Here is a 7,405-nt window from a genome sequence, read left to right as displayed (position 1 = left end):
GTATATTTCATATTTTCACAATTTAATGCTCGAGCTGTGATATGAGCTCGACCGAGGTTTTCCCTATAGACTGTAGTATGAAGTTCTTCAAAAAGTGTATATTAATATACCGGGAAATGAATCTATGCAATTAGAAAGAGGTATCAACATAGCAAAATAAATTAACATTCCTTGCGTTGTATAACTATTAATAATTTATCTCTGGCCAAAATATCGATATCGATAGGTATCATAAAATACCTGGCTACGTTATAGTGCAAAAATTTCATATTCAATGAAATGGTTGTACATGTTTTATAACTGTTTTTGTGCTCAAAGAGAATACTTGAATATTTATTGCGTTATAGTTGACACGTACTTCTATATTTATATATAGGTTACATAAATTCATTTTACAGTTATATCAATATAAGATCAGTGCCGACTCTTAAATAATGCAATAATTTACTTACTCTGTGATCAGGACAACATGTTTTATTTTACACTTTACATCACTTATATAAAACTTGACTTCGTAGCTAACATTAAGTCAAAGAAAATTTTATTTTTTATTTCTCAGAGTGGTATAAACAGTATGGTATAAACTTTACTTTTCTCATATGTATTTTTCACGCTGTTACCATTTATTTTAATTTGTTGTCTGTGTCTGGTTACCTATATTACGAAATTCAATTAATATCGCAAATGCTCGTGCTTAGCGGGCCGAGGTGTGCAGTCAAGCTTACACTCACGTAATAGCCACTTCCGCTAATTAAAGGTCCCGAATAGTCTCGAAACTAGTCGAGCTTTCTTGAGTTACCTTATATGGTAATGCCTTAACGGATTAACTAATTGCTATGAATTTTGATACACACGTACTATATGAGATGGAAAAAGAAATGGCTTTTTGGATGGATGGAAAAGGCATTTTTATCCCAGTAAGAATAAGGCCACGCGAACGGAATCACGAGGTTTTACTCGTAATAATTGTCAGGCTTGGTAGGCGGGTTAGCATCCGTAACTTTTGATGATATTTTAAGAGAGGCGCTGCAGTTTTTCACTCGACCATCAAATTCCCTTAGTCGCCTCTTATGACACCCATGAGGAAGAAAGGGGTGGTCTAATCTATGTCATACGTCGTGTTTAATTATAATTCATTAGTACAATCTATTTTAATAAGTGTAAATTTAGTTTTTATTTAGATAGATACATCGACATTTTATAAGTAACTGTTTTTAAGTCTTTTTAAGTTAATGTAAACACAAACTTTGTAGCAAGAATTTCCTTTCTTTTGATAACTTGAAAAGAAGAATCGTTACAAGTTTGAAGCTTTGAAGCCTTTGTCTTTACATCTGTCTGTCAAATAATTGAAGAAGTGGATTTAATTATTAAGGTTATAAGGTCTCTTTGAGGTTGATAATGCGCACGTGACCTACTTGGTGCTGCAGGCGTCCGCTTCAATCACCGTTTAAACGGGCTGTGTGCTTGTTTATTCGTGGTGTTAACGGTTTTACAGGACAAAAAAAAATTCTAGTTGGTAAATAGTTTCGAATATATTTTCTAGGAAATCCTTACAAATTTATATTTGTACTAATATTATAACGAAAAAGTTTGATTGTTCGTTTGTAATAAACTCAAAAAGTTCTGAACTAAGTCTTTAAAATCCTTTCACCTATGTGAATGTGAATGTGAATAGGACTCCATTTTCCGCGCTTAGCCTCTAATTTGGGCCGTTGTGCGTATGAGTCGTGGCTAGTACAGCCAACCTAGCTCCGCCCAGAAGCATAGAAGCTTCCTAGGATATTCACAGGCCTCACGGAGCGACCTCACCGTTCCGAGGATTTCTAAACGTTGATGGGTCACAGCTTCACATTCCAGGATTATGTGAGCAGCCGTTTTTTCGGCGTCGAAACAGCCACGACATAGAGGACTGTCTTTGGCTCCTATTGTGTATAAATGTTTGTTTAATGGACAATGGCTCGTTATTGTCCCTATCATTATTTTGAGGTTTTTCCTATCTAGATGTATAATAATAATCCTTTCACCTATAGAAAGCTACATTATCAACGAATAACAAACACTATTATATTATTTTCTTAAATTCTATATACCTGTGCGAAGCTGGGCCGGATTGCTAGTATTATAAATATGTATATATGTCTGTTACTTTTTAGTTCAATCAATGGTTCTTTTTTTTAATGGATGATAATGGAATTGTATCCCTCTTGCACCAGTGAGAAATGACACGCGTAAATGAAAAGGCAAGTCAGTTAGCTCATCGTAATGAATACACCTGGACTTGTAACATAATGAAATATAGCACGATGATTTTTAGAGGAGACCATATGGAGGTCGACCTGACAGGGCATATTGCTAGTAACTGGTAGTCCGCATTACTAACAATTCTTTCCCTCCTAATCAATGTTTATATAAACATTAGTACCCGTATAGTTCGTATTATTAGGAATTGAGGACATAGGCGTATCGCGGTCAGTTAACGTATCCTTGTCACTCAAAGATGTGGGTAAATTGTTATTTTATAGTTCTTTGATCGTACTAATATCATTAATACGTAGTTTATTGGATACTAAACATTTATCGTTGAATATTCTTTAAAATAACTGTAATATGTATTGTTTGTATCTTATTTTATTTTTTATCTTATTAATTTGATTATATATATATATATATATTCTTTATTGCACTTGTAAATTACATAGATAATACATTAATAAATATTATGAGCAAAGATGGGCTTATCTTTGAAAGAGATCTCTTCCAGTCAACTCAATACAGTTGGAAAGCATATCGTTAACTACATTCAGATTGAAGTATGTTTGTAATATTATAAATTATTTTTATTCGTTTACTCGTGCCCTCTGCTATCAAAAGTCGACGATCATTTGAGCTATCCTAATTTTAATAGCTAGTTAAGAAATTAGATGCGAGATGAGCATCTATCTCTAAGATTTAAGTCCTTATTATATTAGTTTTTACCTGTAATATTGTCCGCGTAACCGAGATATCTTCATTGAATAGGATAAAAGTAGCCTATATTCTTCTCTATCTCATATAGTCCTCAATTCATAGTGATTAGTTAAGGTTTTAAGGTACTAAGAGGTAACGAACAAAAATAAATAAATAAATAAATGAACGAACTCTCTTTCATATTTATAAAATTATTAAGGATAAAAATTCGATTAGATTGAGAATGGAAGTATAAAGATATATGGATAATTTTATATGAATAACAAAATAATATTGTGTAAGATTTGGAGGGAAATTATTTTTACATTAATCTAAAGCAAAGTCATAAATTAATTCTATGTCTAGTGACCTAGTGTGTGACGTGTACGCGGTTTTGTCACAGAATAAAACGACGTTAAACTAAGAATCGAATAATACCTTTCTTGGTTAAATAATGACTTGATCTATTGTGTGACAAACACGTGCCTAAGAAACTCAATATAGCAATCGGATTATTCCTTATAAACCTTTTAATGGTAACTAGGTAACTGAATCTGGATAGCAATAAAGATTTACATCATGTGCGAGTCGGCACGCCAAGTAACGTACCAGAATTAGTTTTGAATTAAACGGTTGATGTGGCTGGGAAACGCTTGAGTAAATACTGTGATGATGTCAGCTTACGTCATAAGTGGGAACGCAGCGGGTTCAGAGCTTTAAAATGTGTGCTTTGTAGAGATGTGTAATATACTCGTACAATATCTATATATTGAGTTCTTTTGTATATTGATGACAAACCATTACGATATCGCCCATACCAGTCGGATATCTATATTCATTAAGAGCAAGTTCTTCTTTTTGATATTATATAACCGATATCTAATATATCTGTTATTGGGCCAATATTTGTACAGATATTGGTAGGTATTTGGGACAATGGAACTTTGGTGAAATGGGACAGAGCACTAAGGGTGGGTAATACCTTTAGTGCTCTATTCCATTTTACCACGTTTATGTATAAAAAAATATATAATACCGGAGTTATATCCTAGACGTCATTTCGGTAAATAAATGTTCATGTGAAGTTAGTGTTGGTTGCATAGATTTCATTTTGTAATGTTATATATTCTTTATTAAGTTTCAGTACTCTGACTGGTTTAAGCAAAGACGCCTAAGTCTGGAAGGACGAGGTAATGATTGGAACCGGGAACGAAGGACAGCCAGGATATGTGTCTCATGATGCTGTCGCATTGGGAGCCATTTTAAACGAGCGCGGTATACCGAGATATGATTATCATGATTTTTGTAAATTGAAAGTAAACGTAATTGTTAAATTTTGTAACCGCGTTTATTTAACAGCTCCTCTGTCATATGTTATTTGCGTTCTAAAACATAATTATAAAATAACAAACAGAGAACGAGTCGTTTAAACGCATTGTTAAAAAAATATATTTGAACAGTAAAAAAAACATGCTTCATCATTGCAATGTTCTATTTTCAAATTTATTTTGTTTTTTTTTTTTATTTTTAGGTTATTCGGCATGACAGTCGAAATAATATCAGTATTTAGTTCTTTATTTAAATTTTAAAAATTATATACGGTTGTTTTTCCATGGGACACCCATTTTTAATTATTGTTAAATATTTATGTTGACTGCTGTGTGATATCCGCATAGAATAGGCCATCTCTTCCTTTCCCGTAGGTGTCGTAAGAGCCGACTACGGGATTTTACCGTCGAGTGATGGGTAGCAGTGTCTATCTTAGAATATCACCAAAGCTTAATTGCGGTTGCTAACCCGGCAGCCATGTATGGCAACTACTGGTAAACAGTAGACGGCTCAGTGTTAAACTTAAAAATTGTATTGTTTGACATTTTATTATGTATTGCATATGACTTGTTGTCAGTTTGTTTGCCATTAAAAGTTACATCAAAAACAAAATACAACTACTTCGTCTGGTATAGTAGGTAGTCCTACTATAGTAGGGTGAAAATTAAGATTTTGAATTTTCTTGTAATTATTTTATTACTAATTACTATTATTCACCATTAACTTAATTAACGACCGGATACGCTCCTTAACTTAAATACATTGAAATCAATAATTGAGTCTTGTGGTTAAGTTCTACAAATGTAACGAAATTGGAACAGCGCCCTTAACGGAAATTAACTTAGCCTGGTTTATCTAATATATTTTGTAAAGCTTAATTGAAACACAAGAGTCCTTTTAATTATTTATTTTTCATTATTTAGAAATACAACTATACATATACTCAAATAGATGGCTTTGTACAATTTCCTTATAGTAAAATATTTCAGATAATATGAAATACGAGTATATTAGGCGGCACAGTATATTTCATGGAGTAGGAAAGGGATTGTCAGCAACGGAGTTTGACAGCCCTATTGCTAGCAATATACCTTATTAGGTCGACCTTCACGTGGTTTCCCCTGGAAACCATCGTGTACAATTCTTGTTGAATTCGTCACGATGGGCTAACTGACCTACTTCATCCTCACCTATCATCCTTCACTGGTTTCCCGCCGGTATACGAGTATACCGATAGCCCTGATGGGGGTGATGGGCACCAGTAAGGGATGACAGATGAAGATGAAAGTAGGTCAGTTAGCCCATCCTGACGAATTTAACAGGAATTGTTTACGATAGTTTCCAGGGGGAACCAGGTGGAGGTCGACCTAATATATATTGCTAGCAATAGGGCTGTCAAACTCCATTGCTAACAATCCCTTTCCCCCCTAGTAGCAATATTGAACTCACAGTATTTGGTTAATTGCATGCATAGGCCCAATCAGAATACTTAGTTTGTAGTAACTGAACTATGGTTTTGTCGTTGACCAGTAAAATAAAACCACACAGGAGGTGCAATTCCTTTTTATTATAAATAATAATATTTATTTATTTGTAAAAAGTAAAATTAAGACTTATTTATATAAAAAAATAACTACAAAATAACAACAATGAAATCACTTATAGGTTTTCACGAATAGAAGCGAAATACACAATTTGATAGTGCTTGCCTCCTGTGATTCATATTTTTTTTTACAACACAGGGGGCAAACGAGCATGCGGCTCACCTGATGGTAAGTGACTACCACCGCCCATGGTCACCCACAACACCAGCGGCATTGCAGGTGTCCTATATTCAACTGTTGCCATATCCTGAGCATGAAGGGAGTGCGGAGCGCTTTTTATGTTATTTTCCTTATATTCCATTACCACACAGACAAATAGTTTACTTATAAGTATTTCTTTTAAAAATATCTAATATTACAGATATAAACAAACCGAGTCCATTGCGTACAATTCTGCTTATAAGCAATATAATATAAATATGTAAGTAGATATTCATTGTTTTTTGTTACATGATAATATTTTATAATGCAATAATATCGTTGGATAAAAACTACCAGGTGTAATAATTTGTTATGTATAACTGTGTACAAGTTTTATTACGTACGAGTATAATATCATTTGATTGTCCTAATAGTCACGCGTGTATAATTGTTGATTATTAATTTAGTTTTTATTTCTTATTATTAGCAAATAAATATTGCTACTAATAATATAAATGTAAGTTTGTTTGTGGCACTATAACGACTTATCTCGATTTAACTAAAAAAATAGTTGGTATGGAATTTGGTGTACGTATAATATTTGGAATGGAGAAGGGCAGAGGATACTTCTTATCTCAGTTAATTACCATAAATATTGCGGTCAAGCGGACAAAGTCGTAGGAAAAGATAATTACTTGTAAGTAAATAATTTAAGACTTTTTTTATACAACTTAGAATGGCAAACAAGCTGACGGCCCACCTGATGGAAAGTGGTAACCGTCGCCTATAGACATGAGCAGTACCATGGACATAACAGAGTATACTGTTTCGTCCATGATACCACCCATGCGTTGCCATTCCTGAGGACTCAAGTGTTATTCCTCTGTACCCAGTAAATTTACGTCATATCCCACCCTTCAAACCGAAACACAGCCATGCAAACACAACTGCTTCACAGTAGAAACACGAATGGGACAGAGGTTCCCAAGCAATCGACTTTTGTACAAAGTCGCCAGAGGGTAAAAGTAAAATAAAATACGCAAAAATATAATAGTGATCAATAAACCACACGGTCCCAAAATATGTTTATTAACTCACTAACTACTCACAAATAACTCTGTCCACTGCTGAACGTGGACCTTCCCCATAGACTGTGGTATGAAACTATCCTGAGTCTCTTGCATTCACTAACACTTTGCGACCACTACCATTAATTTGTGGTCGTTACTTCATCTAGTCGGGGGTCGGCCTTGCCCGTATGTGGTTGTTACTTAAGAACCTTTCTTCCCTATCGGTTGTCGGTTCTTTTCGGTATATGACAAGCCCAACGCCGCTTTAGCTTGCTTATCCTTCGGGCTATGTCGGTCGCTTTAGTTCTTCTGCGA

The sequence above is a fragment of the Galleria mellonella genome, unplaced genomic scaffold, assembly GCF_026898425.1.
Source record: "Galleria mellonella isolate WM207_F2 unplaced genomic scaffold, CSIRO_AGI_GalMel_v1 utg718, whole genome shotgun sequence".
NCBI classification, from domain to species: Eukaryota; Metazoa; Arthropoda; class Insecta; order Lepidoptera; family Pyralidae; genus Galleria; species Galleria mellonella.
The sequence above is the reverse complement of the archived record's forward strand: the minus strand, read 5'-3'. Positions refer to the sequence as shown.